Source organism: Marmota flaviventris, chromosome 4 (assembly GCF_047511675.1).
Source record: "Marmota flaviventris isolate mMarFla1 chromosome 4, mMarFla1.hap1, whole genome shotgun sequence".
Lineage (NCBI taxonomy): Eukaryota > Metazoa > Chordata > Mammalia > Rodentia > Sciuridae > Marmota > Marmota flaviventris.
In genome coordinates, this window is record NC_092501.1 from 17,371,429 (window position 1) to 17,399,426 (window position 27,998).

General features: G+C 45.1%; 2 pseudogenes; one reads left to right on the plus strand and one right to left on the minus strand.

Annotated features, from left to right (window-relative positions):
* The first annotated feature begins 9,746 nt into the window (after positions 1–9,746).
* LOC114088528 (guanylate cyclase 2G-like) overlaps positions 9,747–27,998 on the plus strand; it is a 41,605-nt pseudogene continuing 23,353 nt past the window's right edge.
* LOC114088701 (methyltransferase N6AMT1-like) lies at positions 12,817–13,452 on the minus strand (annotated as a pseudogene).

A 27,998-nucleotide genomic window follows, 5' to 3' on the forward strand; every position in this document is an offset into this window, starting at 1 on the left:
GGCCTCTGCACTGGGCCCTGATTCTCTTTTGACCATACTTGTGTTTGGTTTCTGCATTTTCCCCTTTTGTGTCCCCTCTTCTGCCCAAAACACATACACACACACACACACACACACACACACACACACACACACACAACTTCCCCTCTTCCACAGCCCCAGATAAACAGTGGTTTGATGCTGTCTTATGAAATCCATGCTCCACGCCACAGAGGGGAACACAGGTTATGAGGTGAAAGGCCACTGGCCTTGGTGTCAGAGACCAGGGCTTCCATCTGCTTCTGCTACTTACTGACTGTGGGACCTTCTAGGGTACTGCTTAACCTCCCTCCACTGTGTCTCTTCACCTGTAAAATGGGACCCTAATGACATCTACTTCCTGGACTCTTGTTCTGAGTGTCCAAGAACATGCTACATGGAATGGCAGAACAGACACCAGTGGGTGCTCAGGACATGCCAGTTTCTTTAGCCAGGAGGAGAGCACAACCAAGAGCCAGGATGAACAGTGAGACATGTGGCTAGGACAAGGCAAGCAGAGGGTCTGGGCCAGCGGGGAGGTGGTCAGGAGAGAGGAGTCCAGCCAGTGGGAATCTGAGCATGTTTTCTAACTTGAGTGAGCCAGGTGGCTCCCACAGAGGAAATTTTACAGAAAGAAGAATATTGGCCAGAGCCAGAGCTACTTCCAGTGGGGGGCCTTTGGTCAAGCTGAGCCCTAAGGTGACAACCGGCCCTGATGGCAAGGGGCTTCATTAGGAAATGAAGGAGCCAATTATGGATCCCAACACAGAAGACAAGATGATTGTTATGGTTTGGATGTGAGATGTCCCCCAAAAGCTCACGTGTGAGAGAGACAATGCAAGAAGTTTCAGAGGAGAACTGATGGGGTTTTAAGAGTCTTAACCCAATCGGTGCATTAATTCCCTGAGAGGGATTAACTGAGTGGTAACTCAAGTGGTAGTGTGTGGCTGGAGGAAGTGGGCATTGGGGCATGGCTTTGGGTATGTAGTTGTATCTGGCAAGTGGAGACCTCACTCTATGCCTACTGATCATGATGTGAACTGCTTCCTTCTGCCTCCGTGATGTCCTGCCTCACCTTGAGCCCTGAGGAATGGAACTGGCCTTCTATGGACTAAGATCTCTAAACCTGTGAGCCCTCAAATAAAATTTTCCTTCTCTACCATTGTGCTGGTTGGTTCCTTTGGTCACAGCAGTGAAAAAGCTGACTAAAACAATGATCAAACCACTATGTGGGAGCAGCCTACTGTACGTCAGCCCTGTACTGGCTGCTGTGGAAGGGTGCCTGCTCTCAGTAGGCACTTATAAATCATTGGCTAAACCAGTGAAACAGAATACGCATCTGTGTGGCCTGCAGGAACTGCAGCAGCTAGTTCACCAACCCCACCTTGTTTAGCTCTCTTCCCCATTCCCTCCAATGGCAGCTTTCTCCCCCTTATAGAAATGAGGGCACTGAGACTCAGGTTATGGAATTACCCTGGGTCTCATAACCAGGAAGTACCAGAACCAGCCTGGCTCCAAAACCTTTTCTCTTACACATGAAAGACCACGGCCTCCAGGACTATTCCAGGAGGGTTGTGTGATCTAATTGGGAAAACCAGGCTGTTGAGAGCCACAGCCGAAGGGGTCCCAGCAAACTTTCAGACTGCCAGCTGATGATTGGCTCACAGCGGCCCCAGCAACTTCTAGCTGATTGGCTCCTCTGCGGTGATGCTCATTGGGCTGTTTCCCTGCCCTTTCAGACCATGGAGCTGCTCATTGGGGGACTTTTTTGGCTCCACCCATGCGACCCAGCCAATTGGCCTCAAGAGCAGGAGGATTGTGGGAGGTGGAGAGGCTGGTGATTGTGGGAGAGGCTGGTGGGAAGCTGGTGGTGGCAGTTGGGCTCTGAAGGTTTTTCCTGAGGAGCTGTTTTGTTTGGCGTGTGTGGTTCTAAAAATAAAGTTAGTTTCTTTTGACAAGTGGCTCCTGAATTGTGCCCAGCCAGACTGCGGCATTTGGTGGCCTGTACGGGGAACGACTGAGGGTAAGTGATAAGGTAAACTGCTCGCCCCTGAGGGCAGGGCAAGAGGATGGGTAGCCATTTTAAGATCCAATTGCAATGGTACCAACCTAAGACAGGAGGCTGACGCCTTGAGGTCAGCTCATCCGATAACGGGTAAGGACCATATGTACTATTGGACAACCTAAGGCAGGCACGGTCCCTAAGCCACATGCTTGTTGTTTAAACAGAGAGGGGGAGATGTTGAGAGCCACAGCCAAAGGGGCCCCAGCAAACTTTCAGATTGCCAGCTGATGATTGGCTCACAGCGGCCCCAGCAACTTCTAGCTGATTGGCTCCTCTGCAGTGATGCTCATTGAGCTGTTTCCCCACCCTTTCAGACTGCCAGCTGATGATTGGCTCCTCTGTGGTGATGCTCATTGGGCTGTTTCCCTGCCCTTTCAGACCACGGAGCTGCTCATTGGGGGACTTTTTTGGCTCCACCCATGCGACCCAGCCAATCGGCCTCAAGAGCAGGAGGATTGTGGGAGGTGGAGAGGATGGTGGTTGTGGGAGAGGCTGGTGGGAAGCCGGTGGTGGCAGTTGGGCTCTGAAGGTTTTTCCTGAGGAGCTGTTTTGTTTGGCGTGTGTGGTTCTAAAAATAAAGTTCGTTTCTTTTGACAAGAGGCTCCTGAATTGTGCCCAGCCAGACTGCGGCATTAGGCTTGGGAGGAAGGGTGCAGACTGGGAAATCAGGTTAACAGTGCAGGTATGGGTGACCTCCTCTCTCTGTAGGACGGATGCAGAACACGTGCTGGTTCCGCTGCACAGAGATAGTCCAGGTCAGGAGAGAATTTCAGGATGGGTGGTCAGCACCCCAAGAGCCCATTACACTGCACTTCAGGGGGAGCAGCCATGTGCTGGGGGTTTCTGGACTCAGGCCCCAGTCCCAAGGGCTTTGAGATGCTGGGTATGTGATAATGGGCCTCCTGAGGGGTCTGTCTCACACTGAGCTTAGATTCAGCTTTTTTGTGGAGATTCTAGTCTTCTGCGAGGGTGGTTGAGGTTAAAACCTCACAGCTGGCTCAGGCCACTCATCATGCTCTGTCTAGAGGCTGCCCAGACGGAAGGAGGCTTTTGGGGTCCTTATCCCCACTCCTGGGAAGTCTCTCCCTCAGCTGCTTTCTCACTCATCCATCAAGAATAAAACTTAACAATACAAGGCCTGTCTCCAGGGCACTGTGCATAGTAAGATGGTGAGGTGTGCTGGAAAGAGCAGTGCACTTGGGGCCGGGGTGGCCTGGTTTGTGTTCTGCCTCTGATTCCTAGCTCTGGAAGGCAGACTTGGGGGACACTGACCTTCAAGCCCCACTTGTTAGGAGTGAATGACGGGTGCCCCCTCTGTAGGGTTAACTGGGACTAGACCAGTGAGATCATCGTGACTACAGTACTGGGCACTCAGTAGGCACTGCTTAAATGGTGATCTTGCATCCAGTCCACAGTGGGACCAAAGAACAATCAGTGCTTTGTCAGAGCATGTGTGCTAGTTTGGGTGTGGAGGAGTTGTACCTTATTTACTCCTCTGACATCTCTGCTGTGTTCCTTTGTGAGCGGGGCATAGCACATCCTAAGCAAGGGCAAAGAACAAACCAACCAGGACTGAGCGACCTGCCAAACCCAGTCGGGAAGGGCCCACCTGAGGACAAAGCTTGCAAGCCTATATCCTCGGGGTCTGGCTCCTGGAGTGGAGGAGCCAGGAGGATGGCAGGGACTGGAAGAGACAGTTGTCCCTCAGCCCCAGCCATCTCTTGCCATGTGGCCATTTGGCTTTCTCTTGTCAGGTCTGATTGTTTATGGGAAACACAAATCTGAGGTTTTATATGAAATTAACTGGAATATGCTTGACTTGTTTTTTTCTTTTTGAATTCTGGGTGGGCCTCCCCAGTATAGGCCAAACAAAATATGTCTGCCTGCCCAGTGTGGCCCTGAGCCCCAGCAGGATGCCACTTCTGAACTGTCTTCTTTCCTTTTCTGTCCCCATTGATCCTGTCTCAGCTTCCTTGAAATGGCAAAGACCTTGCATCTGGCATTTGATGGGGAAGGGGATTCTGCCCATCTGAGCCTGAGCAAGCTGCCATTTTGAGCAACAAGTTCCGCTCTGTCCTCCTTAACTTGTGCGATCTTCTCTCTTTCCAGGAATCACAGGCCCTGTGTTTGTGAACTCCCAGGGAAAAAGGTACTTGGATCACTCAGTCTATGTCCTACAGGAATTTGGAAATGAGTTCCTTTTTTCTTCCTTTACTTCATTATGATTGCTTTCAGAAAGTAATCAGGTACTACAAGACATTTCTGCAAGTTTAGCTCATGTCAGGGGAAGAGCCCTGGGAAGAGGAGGGGACCAGGGAGATCACCTTCTTCTGGGAGATCAGTTTAGAATTTAGTCCCTAGAATCCCTTACCAATATCTGGTGCTCTCTAACCTCATAAAAATAGACTTTGGGCCTTTAAGATGATTTGCCCTGGATTGTTCATATAGGCTGGCCATTTCAGCTTCCAGAGTAGAATGCAGCACCCCTCTATAAGGGACCAGGCCTCCTCTGATGACCCAGCCAGAGCCAGTTCCCATTGCCCATTTGTCTCTGGGAGAGGCACTGGCTTAGTGGGTGATGGAGCACAGCACCCGCTGCAGGGATGGGCCCCTAATCAGCCAGAAGCTCACCTATTACAGCCTGACTCCCAAACAGATTTGGACATCAGAATCCTCTGACATCCTGGGCTCCCAGAATGCCCTGGAAAAATCCATAGTTTTGTTCTCTCATCTACAGATCAATGAGAAAAGGAAACCTAACACTTAATTCTGTTTGCCTCTCACTGCCACCATCCCCAATCCAGATTCCATTTGAGAGGTTTTTTCCTTTACTCTTATAGAATGTTAATGTACCCAAATGGGCCTACCTAGAAAACAAAATTACCATGGCAAACCAAGTCCTCAGAATCACAGGAATGGGCTCACTCCACAGAAGGGACAAGGCTAGGGTTTGTGAATATCAAAGTGCTATATAATAAGATTTGTCTATATCAAACCTGGGTGCAATTCCCAGCAACACTGAGAATTGGTGCATTAAATCTAAAGAGTGTGGCTTAAATCAAAAGTTCAAGTTACATATTCTGCCAGGCAAAAGGATATTGCCATCATGAATTAGATACCCAAGAGCTAGATTTGAGGAGTAGAGGGGAGATGAGAATTTTGGTCCAGTCAGAAGAGATGTGAGTAGTATTTTTTTTTTTTTTAAACAAATAATGTGTGTTTCAGTTGTTCCTCTTGTACATGATGTAGAGACAAGTAGGATAAACCTAGTCATCACGGACACTTGTGTTTTCTTTTTCTAAAGACCATTAAGGAATTTCTCCAACATTACTTGGTCTTATGGCTCCCTCCCTGAATTCAGACCCAGCTGTGGGTTTTACAAGGAGCTCTGCAAAACAGAGCCTACTTTAACAGGTTAAGTGTGGCTGCTTGGAGAAAAATCAGGAAAGGTTTCTCTATAACGGGGTTTTTCAATAACAGTAACACCTTGCTATTTTAGGCTGGAGAATCTCTGTGTGTGTGTGTGTGTGTGTGTGTGTGTGTGTGTATCTTTCCTGTGCATTGCAGGATGTAGCATCCATAGCTCCCACCACTAGATGCCAGAAGCAACCCTGTGGTTGCAAGAACCAAACATGTTTCCAGACATTGTCACATATCCCCTAGGGGGGCGACATCACCTGCCTTGCCCCTTGAGAACCACTGCCCTAGGGAAATCTGGCTCTTGAGATTTGAGTCTCAGGAACTTCTTTTGTAGGGAGGGAGAAAGAGCCTGGGTGGTGGAGTGTGCGGAACAGTCAAGGGCACAACCCTGGAATTAGATGGATCATGCTTGGAGAACAGCCCTACAGAGAACACAGTGCATGTTTAACAAAGGTGGGGATGGTGGTACATTATTTCCCTAAGATAGACATTTCCATGCAAAGAGGGAGGTCCCTAGCAGGGCCTTCCAGGCCCCTGCCTAGCAGGGCCAGACTGGGTCAGAGATGTGCCCCTTTCTGCTCTTAGGCAGGCCTGAGTAATGACGGTCTCCATTCTCCAGGTCTAACTGTTGTGAGTGTCATGGTGATACTCCTGAGTATTGTCCTGAGAGCTGCCACCCTCGGTCTGGTTTTAAGGATGCAGAAGGGAAAACTGAGGAGGCAAAATAAAGACATTGGGTGGCAAATTAACTATGTTAACATCACCATCCTGACCTAGATCAAGATGAGGCACTTGGGACCCAGATGTCCATTTGCCTTTTTTTTTTTGGAAGAGACCTCATTCAGGAGCTGATGAGAGCAAGGGGCTGGCTCATTTATACAGTGTGCAACTCATGAGGTCCCCAGATCTGACTTCTAGTTCAAGGTACTGAATTGCTGAATACTTCTGTCACCTCCCTGAGGCTCAGTTTCTGACTATTGAAAAATGATCTGTAGTCTCTGAAGTTCCCTTCAACTTTATTACACTGTGTATAAGAAACACATGTACTGCTCAAATATTGAGGCTGTTTCTGGGGAGCATTTAGTTATCTCCTTTAATCTAGTGATGACTAGCATGGGAAGGCTCATTTGCATAATAAACACTTCATGACCATAAGCAGAGTGCAAGGCTTGGGGAACTCCACAAATGAGATGCCTTTAGAGGAAATCAGATGTACAGAGAGGTGTCTCCATGGGGGTGGTGAGGCAGAAGCCTTGTGGGGTTGGGGGCATGGGGACTCAAGTTCCCAGCTTCTTGAAGGCTTCAGGGAGGAGGCAATATTTGGGAGGAGTGAGTTTGCTACTGGTGACAGGGAGAGAAGTTACATAGGCTATGCCAGGATGTGGGTGGCTGAAGGCTGGAGAACTTGGCTGGGACCAAGTCAGGAAGGTTTCAATGCACAAAGTAAGACCCAGAGATTGGGTGTCTTTACAACTTATTTCCAAATGTTCTTGGGGATTTAGAGTCTCCCTTTTCCCTCTTCAATCAAAATAGCTCTGTTCTGATTTGCTTGACTTCTATATTAGGGTTCCAGGGAAGATTCTTCTGGGAAAACAGGGTTCTTGTGCTTTGAAGATGTTCTGCAGATGTTGGGGAGGCACTAAGGGATAAATACAGAGGGACCCCAGGTTGATTTAGGAAAATGACTCTGACTTCACCTTAGTTAAGTGATATACCTAGAACTTGATTCTGAACAGACTGAGAGTCTGCCCTCACAACTGGCAATGTCCATACAGACACCAAGAGAGATGCATGCATCAGGTAGACACACTCACACTATGGGATAGAAATATCAGAGTTCAAGTCCTGATTCTTCCATGTATTAATTGTGTGACCTTGGAATTCACCTTCCTAATCTATGAAGAGCCCAGCTCTTTCAGTACTTGGCCATGCCATTGAGAGCAATGGAATCACATGTTGTTTTGCAGCCACCTGGGAGAGGCACACCTGTGTCAAGAGGCAACAGTAGTAAGGCATCTGGTGGGATGAGTTCTGCTGACCTCAGCACCTTTGTCAAGAGCCTGGGGGCAGGGAGAGTTGTGGGGAGCTCTTTTATGCCCCCAGTAGGGCTTTACCAGGTATTTCTTGAGCCAGGTGTCTTTATGTAGATCTTAATGAGTATTTCTGCCTTGTTTTCCACATGAACTCTTGGTCAGACAGGGCATCCTGAATAGAACATTCTCCAAGCAAAAGCCAAGGTGGTCTCTGCTCTCCAAACTGGTGCTTCTCAAACTTTAACGTGAGTACAAATTACTTGGGGCTGTTAAAAATGTGGATTAATGTGTACAAATGTTATGTGTCAATTTTCAAAAAATTTCCTGCTTTTAAAAATGCAGATTGTGAGTCAGTCGGTCTAGGTTCTGAATTTCTAGCAAGTTCCTAAGTGATTCCCTATGCTGGCTTCTAGATTAGACTCTGCTCCGTCCAATAGTACTTTCTGTGGTGATGCAAAGGTCCCAAATCTGCACTATCCAATATGGTATCCACCAGCCTCACGTGACCATTATTAAACATTAGTGTGGCTGGGGAATTGCACTTTAAATTTTATTTAGTTACAACTCATTTAATTTTAAGTTTAAATAGCCCCATTTGGCTAGTGGCTACCTTAATGGACAAGTATACTCCTAGAACATGCATTATTCCATTCCCTGGTGCTTTAATGAGACTCTGTCACGGGTCTGGGTGCTTCTGCAGTGTAAACAGTGGCAGCTGCCAAGGCTGGGACACCATTCCATTCCCACCTTCTCTCTCCCTCCCTTCCACACCCTGGACCTTAAAAGTCTCCTGTGCTTAATAAGTCTTTAGAAATTCAAGTCCCCTTGGGGGGGGGAGTTATATAAAGAAAAAAATTCCATGTATTTACCTTTTAAAAATGGAAGTCCTGGAGAGTAGGGGCAGAAAGCTCTATACAAGGGAAGATTCGTTCATTGCTGTAAACATGGGTTAGGAGAGATTAGAGTCAATACATTTGTATGCAACTGAATTTATTTTTCTAAATGCTTACTTACTTGAGTTTTCAAACTACAAAAATCTCCTAGGATATTACCAAATACCCTACGGACCAGATGAAATTGTATGTTGTGGTCACTGGCCTTTTAGAGAAGGAAGCCAGCAACCTGAAGCACATCACTCATAAATCTTCCTAAAATGGTCTCTTCTTCCTTCCCTCAACCCCTATCACTGTATTCCTCACCTCTATGGACTATGTTCGTATTAGTGTCCAAATTCTTTAACAAGGGACTCAAGTCTCCTCATGACCTAGTTCTAACACAGTTTCAGAAACTTTTTGTTTCTGGCCTAAATACTATGCTTGTCCGGTTGGTCTTGCTGATCATGCCATATACATTTCACCTTCTGATAATGCCATGCCTGCTCTGCCTTCCTCACCCCATGTAGAACCTTCTTATGCTTTGGGGTTCAACACCAGCATCACCTCTTCTGAGAATACTTTACTCTATCCCATAGGCATCCTTTCCTCCCTGGAGCTCCCACTACAGTCCTGAGTCCTGTGTAGTTACCCCCACCTAAAAGGGACAGATCTGGGTTGGCACAGAGCTCATACTGTACCTTCTTCCACCTCAGACCTACCCCAGTATTGTGTTTTGTGATGGCTAAAAGCAGACACAATAGGTAATACTCACCATAAGATATTCCATCTATGAAAGCTTAATATGTGCCTGGCATTGAATTTCCAGTGTTATGTATTTTAATTGTTTTGACCCTCATGGAAACTCTATGAGATTTTTAAAGCTTGAAGAAGTTCCATTCAGTGGGTGGAACTGGGTTTTGAAACAGGTATCTGACTCCAGATTTACATTATATCTTCATCTCACCTGAATGATAATGGGGCAATACTGTATGATAGAAAGAGTATAGTCTTGGAGTTAGACATTTAAATTCTGGCTGTATTACCTACAGTGTGCAACCTTGGACACATTTCCTAACTTCAGTGGTCCCATCTGTAACTGGGCTAATAATTCTAACTTTCCAGCTAATTGACTGCTGGGTAGCTAGCTCAGTGTGAGATATAGCACAGTGCCACCAGAGGGGTTGATAGAGCAGTGAGAAACTGAATTGTCCCTCCTGTAGGCAAATCTCTTTTTTCAAGTCTTCCTGATCCTCCTTTTGCCCTCTGACTGGAGTTGTTTTGGGATCATCCTGGATTAAGAACATTCCACTTTGTCTCTGATTCCAGAGAAAACATATGACCATCTGCTATGTTGGTGACCAAGCAGAAGCATGGGATAGGAAGCTGACTGCGTGGCAGGAACTCCAGCTGGTGAGGCCCCTCTCTGTGCCTTCTCTGAATGTGAGGGGTATTCTCCATCCCAGAAGAGCAATGGTGGGAAGCTACTTCCCTTAACTTGACCTGACACCCCTGCACCCTGACAGTCCAGGCCTTGGATCTTAGACCCTTGGCCTGACCCAGGCACCTAAACCCTGGCTTCCTCCCACCTCTGCCCTCCCCACTTAATTCCTTCTGACCTTAATTCTGGCTCTCACCTTTTCCATCTGTGATGGCTGCTTACCAACTTTGAACCTGGACCTAGGAGGGAGTTTGACTTCTTACTCTGTATTAATGGCCTGTCGAGACCCACACACTGACATTGGCAGCTACAAGCAGAAAGCAAGGCTGGCTGAGGTCACACTTAGATCCTGCCCCTGGCTTATTGGTTGAAGGCCCCTGTGGATTTACCTCCCAGCTCTGCCACTTTTAAGTTACATGATTTTCAATAACTGACTTCCTCTTTGGGGGGGCATCCATTTTCTCATCTGTAAAACAGGAGTAGTAACAGTTCTCATCTCACAAGGTTTTTATAAGAATTAACTGAAAGTATATAAGGCGCAGTCCCTCGCACAAAGACTCACTTTATGTATGTGCTGTTTTCACCATTATTTCCAGATGTGTGAATTAAGGCATGAGAACATCATCCCCTTCTTTGGTATTTACAACATCTGTATTGTCACCCAGTATTGCAAAAAAGGAAGTCTTTTTGGGGGGGTGGGGGTTTGTCCTATTTATTATTAGTCTGCCTCTGCTGAGGTCACCCTTTGGTGAGCCTTCACCTGAGACGCAAATATTTTCATGTCTTTTGCCCATTCAGGCAAGTGTATCCACAAACCTCTTCCCCAAATGTCTTTGTCACCAATTTTCCAATCATGACCCTTTCTAGTCCCTAACCATCCAGCCAAACTAAGGGTCACAGCTCATGAAATTGAATATAATTGCATATCTGGCCGTTTCCCCTTCCAAGTAAAGTGAACAACCCGGTGTGTTACTTTGAGCTTTATTAGGAGGATGTCCCTTCACCGGCTGTCCTTTAGGGATGTTATGGAGAGTTCTTCAGTTGTCCAATTTGGGGTAGTGCCTGCAGTCATCTTCCTCTGTCAGTAGATCACAGGGGGCTGCCCATAGGAGCAGGGAGGGAGGGAGAAGGCAGGAGTGAGGAAAATGGGCCTTTGGAACACTTCCTCATGTAACTTTCTTCAGCCTTCAGGGCCTGCTCAGGTCCAAACTTGGGTATATCACTTCATTTGATGATGGAGTGTTGCTGTGCATGCCAACTTCATGGTTTGGAGGATCAGACAATACCCATTTCAAGATGGGTAGCTCAATTCCCATGTTAACTTAGTGACCTATGGTTAACTGTTAAGAATCTACTAAGACCCAGTAGCAGGCCAAGAGCTCTCTCTCAAAACAAATAGTTATTTATGGCATTAGCAGTCTTGCTCCAAAATCTTACAGGCCTGAAACTGGAACTCACCCTTAGGGGCCTGCCAAAGGTCTGTATAGCATTTCTATCTGCCAATGACATTTCACCACTGGATCTGCTGGATCATATGGCCTGAGTGGCAGGGCAGCTTCTATGCGGCCGATATAAGTTGCAAAGCCTTTTCTTGTTCTGAGTCCAACTCAAAGCTGGCAACTTTTTGGTCACTTGGCTGGAGTAACACACCCAAATAAGCATTTGTTGCCTCTGAAACACAAGGAATCCACTAAATGCTATATCTATTTCTTGGTTGTAGGAGCACTTAATGCAAGAACTTATCCTTCATATTAGAAGGGATGTTTCAGTATGCCCCAAACCATTAGACCCCACTAATTTCACTGAGGTTGAAGGCCCTTGAAGTGTTATTAGATTTCCTAACTTGTTACCAATAAGTCTATGGAATTTGCTATTTCTTGATCATTTGGTTCAGTCAGTATCATGTCATCAATGTAATGATTAGTGTAGTATCTTGTGGATAGGGAAGGTGATCAATATCCCTGCAAACTAAATTATGACATAAGGCTGGAGAGTAGATAATACCCGAGGTAGGACAGTGAAGGTGTATTGCCAGCCTTGCTGGCTTGAAAACAAACTATCTCTGGTGGGTTTTTAATGGATAGGTATAATGAAAAAGGCATTTTCTAGATCAATATTGTGTAGCAGGTACCAAGTGATGTGTTTATTTTCTCCAGCAATGAAATCCCATTTGCTGCATCAGCTGCGATCATTTGTTTAAAATCATAATAATCCATAGCCATTCCCCAATTTTATTATTGTAGGGGCAAATACAAAAACCACCCCCAAACAGTAGAAGTTCCTTCAATCTCACCTATTATTTGTCTTCTGAGGCTCATATACACATACAAACATACTGTCTCTATTGGTTTCTTAAAAATATACACACTGGGGATATAACTCAGCTGTAGAGTGATTGCCTCACATGCACAAAGCCCTGGGTTCAATCCCCAGAACCACACACACAAAAAAACAAACAAACAAACAAACAAACAAACAAAAAACCCAGGTAGGATAAAACTGATCTACAGCTTGCTCTTCTCATTCTATAGTACAGCATGAACCCCTTTTGATTTAGCATACAGAGACCTGACTCATGTTTAATGGTTGCATGTTCAGTGAAATAGATACACTGTAATTTATTTGAACCAATCTCCTTCCTGATGGACGTTGAGGTTGATTCACTGTTTTGCTAGTAGAACCAAAGCTGAAATGAATACACATTCACATGTAATATAAATATAACCTTTACATATAAAATGCAAATTATAAACAAACATATCTACCTGCACATGTGTAACTATTTTGGTAGTCTTGAATCCCTGGTTAAAGGGAATGTTCCATCTTTCCATCTCTCTCTCTCTCTTTTTTTTTTAAATGACAAATTTCCAGTAAAATTCCTTAACCAAGGAATGACTTCATTTTAAAATATGCTGAATGCATTCAGCTCACAGAATCTCTTGCATCCTGCAGGTAGCTCTTGGTCTATCAGGACTTGGTGAACTCCAGAATGGAAAGAGTTTCTTGGCCTGCCTGTCTGGAAGGTGCAGTGGTCCCTTTATGTCTTCAATGTTTTCAAAAACGTCTTCTGGATTATTTTCTTTTATGGTAATTAAATAGGATCATCCTCCTGGGGAAAGGAGGGCTGATGCTAGTGGAAAGAATCTGTCCATGACTTCTAAGCCATTTCTGCCACCAGTTCAAGCTGCTTCTATTCTGTGACTTCCCACCACTTTGGGTGAAGTCACAACACAGGGGGGAACTGAACACCAGAAAAGCAACTTTTTCCTTCAGTCTTGGTAACAGGCCTTTGATCAACTCTGTAATTACTGATTGAGTGTGGACATTGTTACAGCGTGCTGTTTCCAGGGTACGAGCTGCTGCATCAGGGTTGATATCAGGGCACAGGTACACAACCTGAGGTCCTATCTTAGAGCTAGGAATGCAGATACCACACCAGACCCTGACCCAACTTCAAGGCCTACTTCCACTCCCGCCAAATCAGCTGCCTCCGCCTGGAGCGCATCCAGCAGCGGGAACGTGTCCTCCGCGGGCCGGACCGTTGCTGAGCGAGCTGGGCCCCACGTGCCTGTGCAGCGGTCAGGAGAACCTCGGTGCCGCCATCTTTGACCTCTCCTTCCGATACAGAAAAGGAAGTATTGAGGTAAGCAAAACGGTAAATCTCAGTCTGATCAGTGCCTGCTAATAGAGAATCCCCAGTGTTTTCCCTTTTTCATCCAAGGACAGTCCCTCCTCTAGTCTAACTGTAAGACCTAGTTATCTTGTTGGGCTGCCTGTGGGAGCCAAATGAGCGGAGAGTTGCCAAGGGTCTGGTTAGGATTGATCTGGGTGGACATTCAGGAGCTCGTTTTCTTCTCCCAAGATGCCAGGCTGCCCCTGAATTGGGTTCCTGGGCCCTTGTCCCCGTGGTATGTGATAGTCAGCCTTATGTCACGGGCAGGCAAGGGTTTGTGGACCTTTTCAACCTCAAGTCAGGCTCTTGGTATCTCCTGGCAAGACTTCCACCCAAGTTTAGTGTGTTCTGCCTCCCATCCTATTAGGTCTGGCCACAAAGATCAGATACATTAGACTTAACTCTGTTTAACCAAAGAAGCTGGCAGCTCCAACTTGAGTCACTGGTGATATTTTGAATATGTTTTCTAGGATATTTTGAGTAACTCAGGTCATGAAATGGATTGGACATTCAAATGCTCATTTACATATGACATAGTAGCCAAGGTGAGTATAATGTTATAGTGTGTTTGAGTTGTCCTATGTCTGGGATACATTTGAACTATAATCTTTACTGAAAATTCTTGGCCTCTTCAAATCTCTTCAAAGGGATTCCAGCTGTAAAATCTACAACTTAAATATATTTTTTTCCATTATTTTCTCTTTCCCTAATCCAAGCAAATATGGAGGAGAAAAAGTATTTTACATTGAAGTTGAAAAGACTGCTAGGCTTACCTAATCAGGAAAGAGTAGATTTTAGGATAGAACATTATATCCCAAACAGAAGGTAACTACTAGACTGTGAATGAGGCTGGGTCAGGGGATTCTTAATAGTCTTTCTTCTCTCTAATCTCAGAGTCCTTTCCCCAGAAAACTAGGACTAGTGCCACAAAGCTGCTGACCTGACAGGTGGGCTATGGACATAGATCTGAAAGGGTATATAAATAGGTAGAATCTTAATTTTGGTAGCAGGGGACCGTGGTGGCTGCAAAGAAAAGAAGAATAACAGCAGCAACCGTAACATATATAGACCCATTGGAAATTGTAGCACACCCTATAAGTCCCTGCTACTCAGGAGGTGGAGGCAGGAAGATTGCAAATTTGAGGCCAGCCTCAGCAACTTAGTGAGACCCTGTCTGAAATCAAAATTTTACAAAGGGCTATGGATGTAACTCAGTGGTAGAGCACTGGCCTAGCATGTGTAAGGCTCTGAGTTTCACCCCTGGCATGGGCAAAAAAAAAAAAAAAAAAAAAAGTACCTATTTTGGATTTAGGGACAGACACATTCTATACTCTGTTAAATCATTTAATTCTCAAAACAAAATCTAATGTAGATCTATTGTTACTCCTGTTTCTCGGGTGGGAAATGAGGTGCAGAAAGTTTATATAATTTGCCCCAAATCTCATAGCTACTAAATAATGGAGATAAGATTTAAATGTAGGCATTTCGAGTTGTGTACCCTTAACTACTATACCATGCTGCCTCTCTGTAGGCACAACTTGAGATTACTTTTGTATTTTGCAAGAGGGAGAAGTCAATCTCACAACTAGATGCCCGTTAGGGGCTGGTGGGGATGATATGAAGGGAGGTGGAGGAACCCCGTACCTTCCTGCTGTCTGTCACAAAGGAGGGGGCATGCAGAGAGGTCACAGTGATATCCAGAAGCCCAAGGTGACTCTTTGTAGGCATGCAACTGGTGAGGAGTGATGGGGGGGCAGGGTGAAGCTGAGAAGATTAGCTGGGAGTGGGCCATGAAGTACAGACCAGCTACCTCAACCTGGGCTAATGTCCACCCATTCTTTCTATGTTGGCTGTGAATAGTTTCCCCATTGGAAGGGACGGAGCTAATGACCTGACATGGGTCCTAGAGAGGAAGCTCCTAAGACTGACAGGAGGGTAGCAGGGCAATGGCTGGTCATCAACCGTGTGAACAGTGCCACCACCAACCAACATTTGCATCCATCAACCAACAGATTCCTGTGGAGAAGACCCTTTCTGGGTGTTGTAAGCTCTGCCCTTCACAGAATTGGGAAATCTACTCACCAAGGGCCTCTGCCAAGCCATTTCTCCTCTCAGTTTTATAGGTCTAGAGGAAAAGTTTGGCCTGGCTGACATGAAGGAGCTTCCTTTCCTCAAAGATTTCACTGTTTTTTGTTTCTAAGAAGCTGAGTCTTATGGCCTGGTGAGACTTTGATTTCCCAGGCCTTCGTGGGAAGCCACTCTCGTTGGAAAGCGAGGTAGATGAACAGAAACTTTGCTGTTATTGGTTCTCCGTGGACACCCCTGGACCACCACTGTTATCATTGCATTCAAACTCTAATGAGCGTCTGTGAAGGGTTTGTTCAACTTTGGGCCCTTTTGCAGGAAGAAAAACATTTGTTTCCAGCTTTGAATGGCTTAATATTTAGCTAGAGAAAAGGAAAAAAAAAACCCACAGTCTGGAATAGACAAATACAATCCATTCTGTGCAGTGAAGTGTTTGTCAGTGGGGGGATCTGATGTGGCATCCTTTCCTACCCTGGCACCTTCTCTCCTCCCCTTCACCTACTTTTCCCTTCCTGCTGAAACTGGACTTTGAGACCAAACGTGGTTCTCTGCTTCTGCTGGCTTATGGGGCCTGTGCATACTGAGGGCCTCTGCCACCGAGAAAGCCTGTTTTAGTGAAAGTAGCTAATCATAGCAGGGGGTGCCTGCTGGTGTCAGCTAGTGGGTCACAGCCGGCAAAGCTGGATTCTTCTCCACTCCTAGGGACTGGCGTGTTGTAGCTCTCAATATTCCAGCTCTGAATGGGGGCTATGCCCTTCAGTGTTGCAATGAATCCCAGCAGCCCACCGCCACCTACTTTCTGGGTTCTTGCCTCACAAATCTGAACGAAGAATGAAAGTCACCAGATAGGACAATAGAGTAAAAGGCGTAGGATTTATTGAAGTGTAAAGAATGGAAACATAACCCTCAGTGTCAAGAAGGGACCCCTGGAGGGGTTGCCTCCTGAATGTCCTAGTCTAGGGGTTTATATAAAACTTGGGACAATGCTATTGGCCCAGATTTAGGCTAATAAGGGTTTGGAAAAGTACCAACACTATTGATTAGCCCTACAATCCCATTCAGGCCTGCGTCATTTCCGTTTTCCACTGCTTGTGTGGAAGCAGGAATTTGAGGTCTTTGGTTTGTGGATGTTTGAAGGTTCAGGGCTGCAGCACTCTGTGGAGCTGCTGTCAGCCATGGGCCTGGGCTGGGTTACCACAGGGTGACAGCCAGTGTGTCCTGGCTTGCTGCATCTCAGACCCCAGGCTGCATGGCAGGCTCCATGCCCCACCTGTGCTCTAGCCCACCCAGGGTACCTCTCCACAGTTCTAGGACAAGGGCTTGGCTTCACCACCAAACCTAGAGAAGTATCCTAATCAAATAGCTGGCAGCATTTACGATGGATGTGAGCAACATGACAGATTTATTGTGTGAGTGTGAGCATGAGCATTTGGCTTTTAAGAAGTGTTAACACAAAAGTTTCTCTGGAGAAGTGTTGGGGTGGGTGAGAATGTCTCTTTGCAGGGAAAAATATCATCCAAGGTCATCACCTACTTGAGGGTACCAAGTATACCTTTTCTGCATGCCAGAACAGAGGGCAGTGTGACATCCTGCTCTGGAGAGATTTCTGCCTCTTGAAATGGAATGTGTACATCCTGGCTGATGTGAAGAAGTCTCCATGACACAGTCGGCTAGGTCAAAGCCCATACAGGCCCTTCAGGGCCAGTTCCCCTGCCAACCTTCTTTGAAAGTGGACTGTGAGTGACAGAAGATGTACTGAAGCCCCATAGAGCTTTGCCCTGGGTCTGGCCTGGGACCCTACTCTGTGGGTCAGATTGTGCTTTTGACTGTCACATACCAATCATGAAAATAAGTCTTCTCCTTATGATGATTTGACTGGTGCCTCCTCTGTACCAGATTGCAGAGAGTTTCAGAGATGCAGAAGACTGTTGATCCAGTGCCTAGCTTGGGTTATACATGATTCCTGGCATGGAAGGCATAGAGAAGTAAGGCTTGTTGTCTTGTCCCCAAGGAGCTCTACCCAGTAGGGTGAACCTGGGAAGAGGTGTGGAGAGGGTAATACCTGTTGTTGAGTTAGGGAGGGCCCTTCAGTTCTAAGTAAAAGAAGTCTTGGTGAATGTCAAGGACAAGAGACAGTTTGGCATGGGATTTCTCTTGGGTGTTTGAACCCTGACTCTTAAGGCCTGGTGACCTTAACTACCCTGAGCTTCAATTTCCCTGTATGTAAATAGAAATAATGTGAATCTCCAACTCACAAAGTTGTTGTGAGGACTAAGATCCATTAAATGCTTAGCACCATGCCTACCCCAGTAAATGTTATGTTAGTATTAGCAGTAACCAGTCTTGAAAATCGGGATCAGGTCTTCATTCCCCAAGGGTTGAGATTAAATACCAGAGAAATGACAAGGCAAGAAATGATGATGATGATGATGATGATGATGATGATGATGAGAGAGAGAGAGAGAGAGAGAGAGAGAGAGAGAGAGAGAGAGAGAGAGAGAGAGAGAACAGACACACACATACACATTCCAGAGAGGTGGGAGCCCAGAACTGGTGCCTGAGGGAGTGTCTTGCCCCTTTATAGATTCCAAGTTTCCTTTCTTATCTTAACTCTTCCTCCTCTGATCTTGCCTAGTGGTGAACAGAAGACAGGAAGAGAACCAAAGGGTGGATCCTTACCTTCACCTAAGGCTGTTAGCAACCAGGTGATGGTGCTGGGGAGTGTTATCTATCCATTTCCTTTTCTTTGATAATCATTTACCTGTTCTTTGCCCTAGTCTCATTAGCCTCCCTGATTAAGGGAACCCTTACTGCTGTAAGGGGAAATGGCTGAGGACTGCTCTGGCTGCTTCAGGCTGAGATTGGTGATGTGGGGCCAGCAGTTTGGGTTTCCCTTTTAGGAATGTTTTGGGTCAGTTTAGGGATCTGTGGCAAAAGTCTGGTTTGATAAGAACAGGCTATAGTCATCTAGGAGGTGGGAGCTTCTATGAGAGAAACAAAAAGACAGGAGTACTGGAACGAGATTAATACAACATCAATGTTGTAGCATCTGGAACATGTCAGTGAATATGAGGATGGTGATAGAACCAGGAGGTGCAAGAGCTAAGCACTTATTCCCATGACAAGGCAGATGAGGATATGGCCTCTATTTGGGAATGTAAATCTTCAAGGATATTTATTACATTGTCTGAGTTCTCAGGAATGTAAACTCAACATTTTGTTTTTATAATGTCACAGATGCCCCCAGAAGATAAAGTTAAGATATTTAATGTTATGTGATTTTTGTAAAATACCTTTTTATTGGCATATATCTGTGTTTAGTAGAGATTCCTTTATTTCTGTCAATTAAGGCTGGAAAATAATACTTGCAAACACAGATTAAGTCTGCCTATGTGGGAGGTTAGGAAGATTTGTAGGCCTTAAATTGACTAAAATAAGTTTCTGACTTTGATAGACTTTTGATAGTTATTAGGCAATCCGGTCTAAGAATCCCTGTTGGATAGCCTATATAGTCTTTCTTATGCTTGGTGAGGCTGACACATATGTTCATCTCAAGTTACATTGAAAGAACTATTGTCTTTCCTTTTAAATGTCCAGGTATATAGCTGTGTTTTGGTTAAAACTTGTTCTAGTTATTTAAGACCAAGCTAGTCAAATTGACCTTGTTCTTATCTATGGTTAAGAGTTGCCTGAGTTTCTTCAAGGGGTCACTTGAGGAAAAGTGACCTCCTAGCCTCCTAGCTCCTCTGGTACCATCTGCTTATATAGGTCAGAGTCTTGTGGGCCATGTGGCTTCCGTTGGAGGCATCAGGGATGTTTTATCTCCAGTGACACTCCTCTTAGCAGCATGTGCACTGATAGGCTTTCTCTTCCCAAAGGTCTCATTGATCCGTGATCAGGAAGTCAGGTGGCCCAGAGTTGCAAAGCCCTTAGAAGTACTGTGGTTCCCTGGGTTCGAGCTGACCTCAGAGGGCAAGAGCCAAATATAGGCTATTTTTTCTCGGCACTTTTACCTCCTTAACTTTTGGTTTTAAACATCCAGCAAGCCAGTTTCTTCAGTCTTAAATAAGAATATTGGATTTTAACTTTAATGTCTATAACTTTATAGTTATTTGAACCTTCCTTTTAGTTGGGGTTGGTATTAGTACTGGAAGGTAGCCTTACATCCTGTCTGTCCTATAGGCGATACAGCCTGTCATCTCAAATTAACTCAGTTTGTTATAACTAGAAGTTGTACGTTTGTAAGGCATTAACAGAAAATAGTTATAAAGTTTACAAGAAAAATATAAAATGAAATCATCAAAAGTAAAAACCTTTCTTGGTTCATAATAGCTATGATAATCTCAAATCTTTACTTCAAACTTTGGTTTGAAGAACACCAGCTTGGTAAAATGCTCTTCTAAACCTTATATTTTAAAGACCTGTACACTTGGAAGATATGAATACATATAGTGTACAAAGAAACCAATAAGTGCACCACGTTACACTGATGTTCTTAAATTAACCAAGTTTAGATTTTAAAGAAAAATTCAGAATCTTTAGTGTAGTGAAAGTGTAATCCTCTAAAAATAACAATAGTTGTTTAATCAGAGTTGTATGAAATCTAATTCCTTTGAGACTAGTTTCTCTAAAGAATAAAACTTAACAGACACAAGAAATTACCTTGTTGGATAAGAGCAGATGAACGTTTTAAGAAATCGTTGTTACTTTAACATATAGAGGATTAAACTTTGGTTCATACCAGTATATTCATGTTTGACCTTAGGAAAAACCTTGAAGAACTTTAACTGAATGAACCAATTGTAGTCAAGTTAGTTACACACAGCATTTTGAGATTTACCCTCCACAAACTCCTGCAAATAACTAGACATTCTAAAACTTTTATTTTACTACACAAATGACTTTTGCATGGAGAAATATTTATTTTTTCCTTCTATTTTCATACTAAAATATATTTCTATACCTAGAACCTTCCTATATCACCTTTCTAGCTGTTGATCCCTTTTAAAATTCACATTTTGAAACAATGCTTATGAAATTTCTGAATTTAGATAAATTAGTCCACTTTAATTAGGTGAAACACTTTTTTTTATAGCACATTAATGGAAACCCAACTGAAACATTTTATACTCTTTGTATGTAGAATTACATGGAATAGAATCTTAAAACCTAAGTAACCTTGGTTTTAATGAAAGTACAGAAGACACAAAGACAGTTTAAAAAACCTCTATAGTTGGATAAAATAAGACTGTTCACAAAAATATATTAATTTAGGCATGCATGATCAAACTTGAATTCACCACAAATCCATGAGCTCAAAAATATAGAATTTTTTAAAAGGAGTTTTAAAATAATAACATGGCCATAATTATTCTAATTATAACATGGCATCAGAACATCTTCATCAGATCAGAGTGCACTTTGGATCATATTAATATCAATCCAGACATTTAAAGAATGTGAGAGTCCTGAAATCCTCAGGGAAAGATTCTCAAGGTAAAGAAGACTTGTATATATGAGATCATTCCATTTTTCTTCCCTGTGGTGTAGCATTTAGGGAAGAACTTGTTACGAAAGCAGGTGGTAGAGTGCAAGAGCAGATAAGATAGCCAGTGGCTTGAATTTAAAAGTGACACCTCTTTTTACCTTTGGTCTCAAACCAGTTTTGGATAATCACCTCTTAGGTTACATTTCAGATATAAGCCCTGGAGAGCTAGAGATCTGGTGGAAGGCTAACAAGTGAAGGAAGCTACTGTTTTGAGCTTGAGAGGCAAAACCCCATGCTAGGGCATTTTAACCATTTCTTTCTTTTGTAAGCTGTGGTGCTATAATTTATGTTTCCTTTGGAGATCATTTTTCAATCCCCCAGTCTGTAATGAGGCCAGGTTTGGATGCAGGAAATTATCAGACATCTCTTTTTCCAACTGTGATTAGGTCATTTCCCAGACCTGGCAGCAGAAGAAAATGAGGCTCTTTTTTGACTGACTGTGGGTCAAACTTCTCCCAATTTTTCAGTATTCGGGCTAGCGGTGAACCTAGCATAACTGTTGAGAAGGAAGCTCCCATCTGCACCCATTATGTTTGGGACATCTTCCTAGATGAGCTTCTGAAGGCCAGCAAAATCCCTGTCTCTCACCACCTGGTTCTGCCAGATTTATTGCTGCCTCACTGTCAAGAATAGAGGAGGTCCTTCTTTGCTGCATGACAAAGACCCTGGAGGATTCAGACTTAGAGGCAGATGACTGATCTCTTCCTACCTATAAACTATAAATTACCAAATGTGATGACCCACAGGGGGTAAAACAAAACAAAAGGTGGGAATATTCCTCTCCTTCATGCCCTAAAGGAATCTCTGGAGGATAAGGAGGGCATCTAGTGGTTGCTCAACGTCCTTTTCTGGGAGGAGTGAATTGGAAACGCCTCCCTTTTTGCAACCAAAGAAACTCACAGAGCACAGAAACAACACTGGGGAGAATGCCTATAGACTTGTAAGGGCTTGATGTGTGAATAAAGGGCGCCTAGGCATTTCCTAATGAACCATTCCATGTAAAATGTCCCTAGAGTCTGATCAGGGAGGGGAGGGGAGCTTTTGGGAGGAGTGAGCATGGGAGAGCGCAGTTCAGCTCACACAGAGGTACATGTCATTGGAGCATTCGTGGAGCACCATTTCATAGACCAGTTGATGTAAGATACCCAGTTGCACCTGTTGTGAGAGGAGGTTGGGGGAGAAACCTTTGGGATTCACTGGGGAGTTGCCACAGCCAGAATCTCACAATTGTTTCTACCTTTTGTTCCTCTCGGTGCGTACTTCAAGGCAAACTAGGATTGAGGATTCTGTCTTCTGATGCCAGACACGCTCAGAGGCTGATTAGGACAATGAAAAATGGCTTTGGCAAAGCCCAACATACCTGACAAGAGGACAGGAGCAGCTGAGCCCATGAATCCTCTCCCCAGAGCCTTGTAGAATGGCAGCTTGCACTAACTGCGTTTAATTGGCAAACAGGTGCCCATTACTGTCCTATAGAAAGAGAAAAAAAAAAAAAAAAAAAAAAAAAAAGAAGGCATATCTCAGAGAGGTGTGAGGTGTGGAGGAGTTTATCTCAGTGACAATTCTGGCTGAACCTCCAGCCAGAATTAATATCCGTCTTGAAAACCGGGTCCTTGACCCCCTGAATCTAAGATTAAGCACCCAAGATGTGCCAGGCAAGAGCATAGAGTAAATTTTATTTGAGAGAGAGAGAGAGAGAGAGAGAGAGAGAGAGAGAGAGAGAGAGACCTCCAGAAAGGAAGGGGCCCAGAATTGGTGCCCTTGGGAATGGGGGTGTCTTGCCCCTTTATAAGATTTTAGGTTTCCTTTCTTCTCAAGCCTACATGACCAAAGAGCCATCCAGGGGGTGATTACTTATGTTGGAAAATGCGATCCTTCCCCTTCCCCAGAAGTGTTAGCAACAACTTATTTCCTTTTCTTTGATAATCGGCTGTCTGTCTTTTGCCCTTGTCCCAGGTGGTTGGCAGGCTGGCTAGATGGGTTGAGGAGGTAGAGTGTCTAGAGCAGTGCCCAGTACATATAATAAACTATAACTATATATTTCTGTTGTCAGACAGCATATAAACACCTTATTTTTGTATACTGGAACATTTGTATCTAAAAGTTTCCACTCGTTTAGCCTATTTTAATCCTGTATGTGGAATATATTTTACTCATGATAGAAAAAATGTACACATCGGTTTTACATGTGTTTTCTTTGGACCAAACTACAAATGCATTCTGCATAACACCTGCCCCCTTAATTTACAAAGCTAAGACTTTAACCTTGGGAAAACAAACAAACAATTATTTGACATAAATTGTAGTAAACAGATATGCTTCTTCCTCAAGGTCATTAGCTTTACCACTGTGGGAGTGGGAGGGAGTTCCACTATCATCAAAATCTGTTTTGGATACCATTGCTCCTTAACAAACTGCCTAAAAATTAGGAGTGAAAAATATTGATTGAATTATGGTTACGTGTTCTGTTGGGTCAGAAATTAGGACAGAGTACCCAAGGGGTGGCTTGCTTCTGCTTCATGTTCTCTTGTATCTTATCTAGGAACACTCAAAGACATGAGTGGGACTTGATGGCTGGGGAATAGAATCATTGGAAGTCCCCTTCACCTGTCTGGCACCTGGGCTGAGATGTCTTGCACACCTGAAGGTAAATGAGTCTCCATCTACCCTGGCTTAAGGTGTGCGAGGATATACAGTGAGCAGTAGAGGGGCGCACAGTGGTTCAGACCTTGGAGAGGATGTCTGCTGGGCTCTGGCCCTTGCCTTGAGGCCTCTTAAAAAATGAAACAAAACAAACAAACAAACAACAACAACAACACACACACAAATCTGCGTTTAAAAAAATATCTTTGAATGATCAATTTTATTATACAATTTGTGAAAAAAAGAAATTCAGACTGAATTTCTCCCAAAGCATGGGAGAAAAGACAAAGAGCAGGGCAGGGGGAAGTGTCCCAGGGAGAAGTCTCTTTAATGAGTTCCTCAGGCAAAATTCTCTATGATGTGTCTTTGCAGGTGGGGGCAGAGGAGACCCTGGTGGATGCAGATGCGCTCCTGCCTGGATCAGGAGCCCCTCAGCACAGCTCCCACTGGCACTGTGATGTCAGCATCCCCAGGGCTCAGGGTCTTCTGGCTGGCTGTCAGTTCTGTCTGTCTGGCTGGGCATTTCCACTGGAGCCACTCTGTTTCTGGACAGTGGCCCACAGAAGCAGGGTATGCAGCATAGCTGCCGGAGGCATTTGGCCATCCTCCTCCTCACCCTCTTCCAACCCTGGCTGCTGTCCTGGGGTTGCCCTGTGGAGGTCCCTTGGGGGGATGAGTGGCTGGGCCCAGGGTGAGGCTGGGAGGCTAGACTTGGTGGGGAATGTCCTCATGGAGGAAGCGGAGAGGGATGGCGGGCACGTTGGCACTTCCTGCAGGCTCACTAGAGCACTTCCTGGGGCAGAACCTGGGAGGATCTGCAGGCCTGGGCCACGCTTGGGCTTCACCTGGAGTTCACAGGCCTCCCGCTGGGTTCTCTGGTGCTTGAGTATTCAGTATGTGGCCATCTCCTCATCAAATTTGTGACTGGTCACGGACAGCCAGTTATGATAGGGGTGTTAACCCATGGCTATCAGGATGTTCATAATGGCGGGATCTGGGAGTTTGGGGAGTACCTCAGGAGGAGGACTGGGTGAAGCTTGCTCACCCTGGCTTAGCCATGGGTGTCCCATTACCTGGTCTATGGTGGGCCTCTGCGTAGGGTCCTCCATGAGTATCTCACGGATGAGGCTCTGGGCTCCCTCGGAGACAGGGGAATGTCGAATGTTCCCTGCTTGATCAGCTTCTTCAGCTGCCTATTGCTGCTTGCTGCAAATGGCCATCTCCCTGTGAGCATAGCATAGAGGACCACACCCAGGCTCCAAACATCTGCCAGGGACCCCTCATATTCCTGCCCACAGACGATTTCAGGGGCAACATAGAGGAGAGTGGCAAAGAACTTCTTCAGCTTCTTCCCAGCTGTGAATCTGGTGCTCAGGCCAAAGTCGATGAGCTTCACGTTGCCGCTGGCGTCCACCACCACGTTCTCAGGCTTCAGGTCCAGGTGCAAGATGCCTTCTGGCACGATCTGCCTGAACAGTCTGCGGGCCTCCTCCTCCTGCCTGCCGTCAGTTTCTGGGCCCAGGTCTCATAGTTGTTCCCCTCCTGTGTGCTCCATGATACGGTAGATATACTCATTGGTCTCAATGATGGGAAAGAGCTGGATCACATTTGGGTGGTCCAAGTCTGCCATCATTTCCGGTTCAGAGAGGAACAGGGAGCTCGAGCTACTTTTGCCAAGACCTTTACCACAACCTCTGTCCTGGTGAGCAGAAGGAGGGCAAGTTTCACCCGAGCGAAGCCCCTTGCCCTAATGTCCTACAGGACTATATAATATCTGTGAAGACAGCCTCACAGCAGGAGCTCTGCCCTTGCAGCGCTACACTACTCTCACTACTCTGATTGCTCATCCTGAACCGGAACAAGGATGCTAGCTTAAAAAAAAAATAATAAAAACAAAAACAAACAGAAAACAAAAGCAAAAAAATAAAAGGGAAAAAAACAAGTAAAAAACCCCAATATCCAAAGACCACAACCACCAGCCACCAACCACCAACCACCACCAAAGGTACTATCTGGGAGTCCAACAGGTCACCACCAAAAGCTTCCTGTACTTACAGAAAAAAAACCCAGCTGTAGCCACTCTGGTATGTACCTGCAGTTTGAAATTCCCTCGAAATGTCTCCTTGTGAGGTCAGAACGAGAAATAACCCAGGCACACTTGGGCCTAACCTCAGTGGTCATCACATTTGGGTCTCCAGGACCTTTCCCACTTTCGTAATGGGAATAAGAAAGGACTCTGGAAGGTTTTTGGCTTCAGTGGGTTATGGGGGCCCATGTTTACTTGTTTAGAAATTAAAAATTGTAGGATACTCAGTGGTCTTCATTTTGAGTCTGAAAATCTGTAATATCTTTGTAGCTTTGAAAGACCTCATCATATCTATGCTCAAAGTTTCTGCTTCATTGCTGCCCTGAACCAGGTAGCTTTATTCCACAGGGCCCTTTCCCCATGAGGGGTTACCTGCCCTCTGGCAGAGCCATGGAGTCAGCCATCTAAGAACTGAGTCTTCTGTAACTGTTAGCCCCAGAGAATCTTTTCCTCCTCCAAGTTGTTCTTGTTGGGTGTTTTGGTCACAGAGACAAAAATAAAAATAAAAATAAAAAAATAAAACACAACCATACATCATTGTACCCATGTTGAAAAAGGTGTGTGTGTGTGTGTGTGTGTGTGTGTGAGTGAGTGAAGTGCTGGGAACTGAACCAGGCCCTTGCATGTGCTGGAGAAGCTCTCTTATGTTGCACATCCCATCCCTGGGGCTGGGGTTTCCTGGACTAACCAGCCCTCGATACTGTTACATTGAGGCTGAACTGTCAACAGGAATTTTGGAGTGAAACACACATTCAAATCACAGTACTCAATAAACAAGAGCCCAAGGAGATTGTCCCCACTAGATGTGCCCTGTGTGAGGGGAGTCCCTCAGGTTACACTGAAGGACATTAGATAGGAACTCAGATCTTGATGAAGACAAAGTTCTCTGATAAAAGCAAATTCATGACAATCATAAAATCTAAGGCTAATTTTGTTTTCTATATGATGTAAGAATAATATATCAAAACACCCCAATTTTATTCTATTGTATTGAATAAATACCATACATAACACTAACATCAGTAATGGAGGGGCCGGGGTTGGAGAAGTACTGTAGCCGCATCTGTACAGTAGTGATGTCATGTTGCTATGGGTTCACACCAGAGCAGCATCTTTTTCATGTGTAGTGGAATCCCCATGGGAACCACAAAGAATTGCTTGTAGAGCATACCCAAAATGGGAGGTAAAGGAATTAAAATGTTTCACTGCAATCATCAACTAAATAGGAGGGAAGATAATGAAGCAAGTCATATTGAATCAAAATTTGTGCTGCTCTCCTCGTAAGGCATGCTGAACCAAGGGCCCTACCCTGATCTCCTTAGAACAGAAGCTACACCAAACCAAGGGTTCTGCCCTGATCTCATAGGGACACAAGCCTCACTGAACCAAGGGACCAGCATGGATCTCTAGAGACAGAAACTCCTCCAGAGAGAAGGGCACTCAGAGCTGGTGCCCTTGGGAATGGGGGTGTCTTGCCCCTTTATAGATTTTAGGTTTCCTTCTCAAGCCTACATGCCCAAAAGGCAGGAAAAGAGCCATTCAGGAGTGATTGCTGGTGTTGGAAAGTGCAATCCTTCCCCTCCTTTGGAGGCGTTAGCAACCTAGTGATGGGGAAGTGCTATCTGCTCATTTCCTTTTCCTTGATAATTAACTATCAGTCTTTTGCCCCTGCCTCAGGTGGATGGCAGGCTGGCTGGGAGGATGTAAAGTGTCTAGAGCAGTTTCTCATGGATTAAGCCAATTTTAAGAGAGGACCGTTGGCGCTGGCTGGACCAGTGGCAGGGAAACTGCCTAATGTTCTGAATGTTAACAGAAACCATGCTCTCTTCAGGCAAAGCAGTTGGGCACAGAATAACAGGCCACAACTGGGCAAGCATGCTGAGAGCAGTGACCCACCCCCAACCTCCATCTCCCCCACAGCACTCCTTCCCCTTAGGATCTCGTCCACTGGCCTCATGCTTTTCCCGGAGTGCAACAGTTTTCCGGAAAGACCCAGAGTCAGGAGGAAAGCAGCAGTTTCCTGTGGATTCAGATTGTTTGAGACAAGTTGTTTGAGGCTAAAGGACTCCTGTGAGAGAGTCTTCCTTAGCCTCATCAGGGGGTTTTTAGAAAAT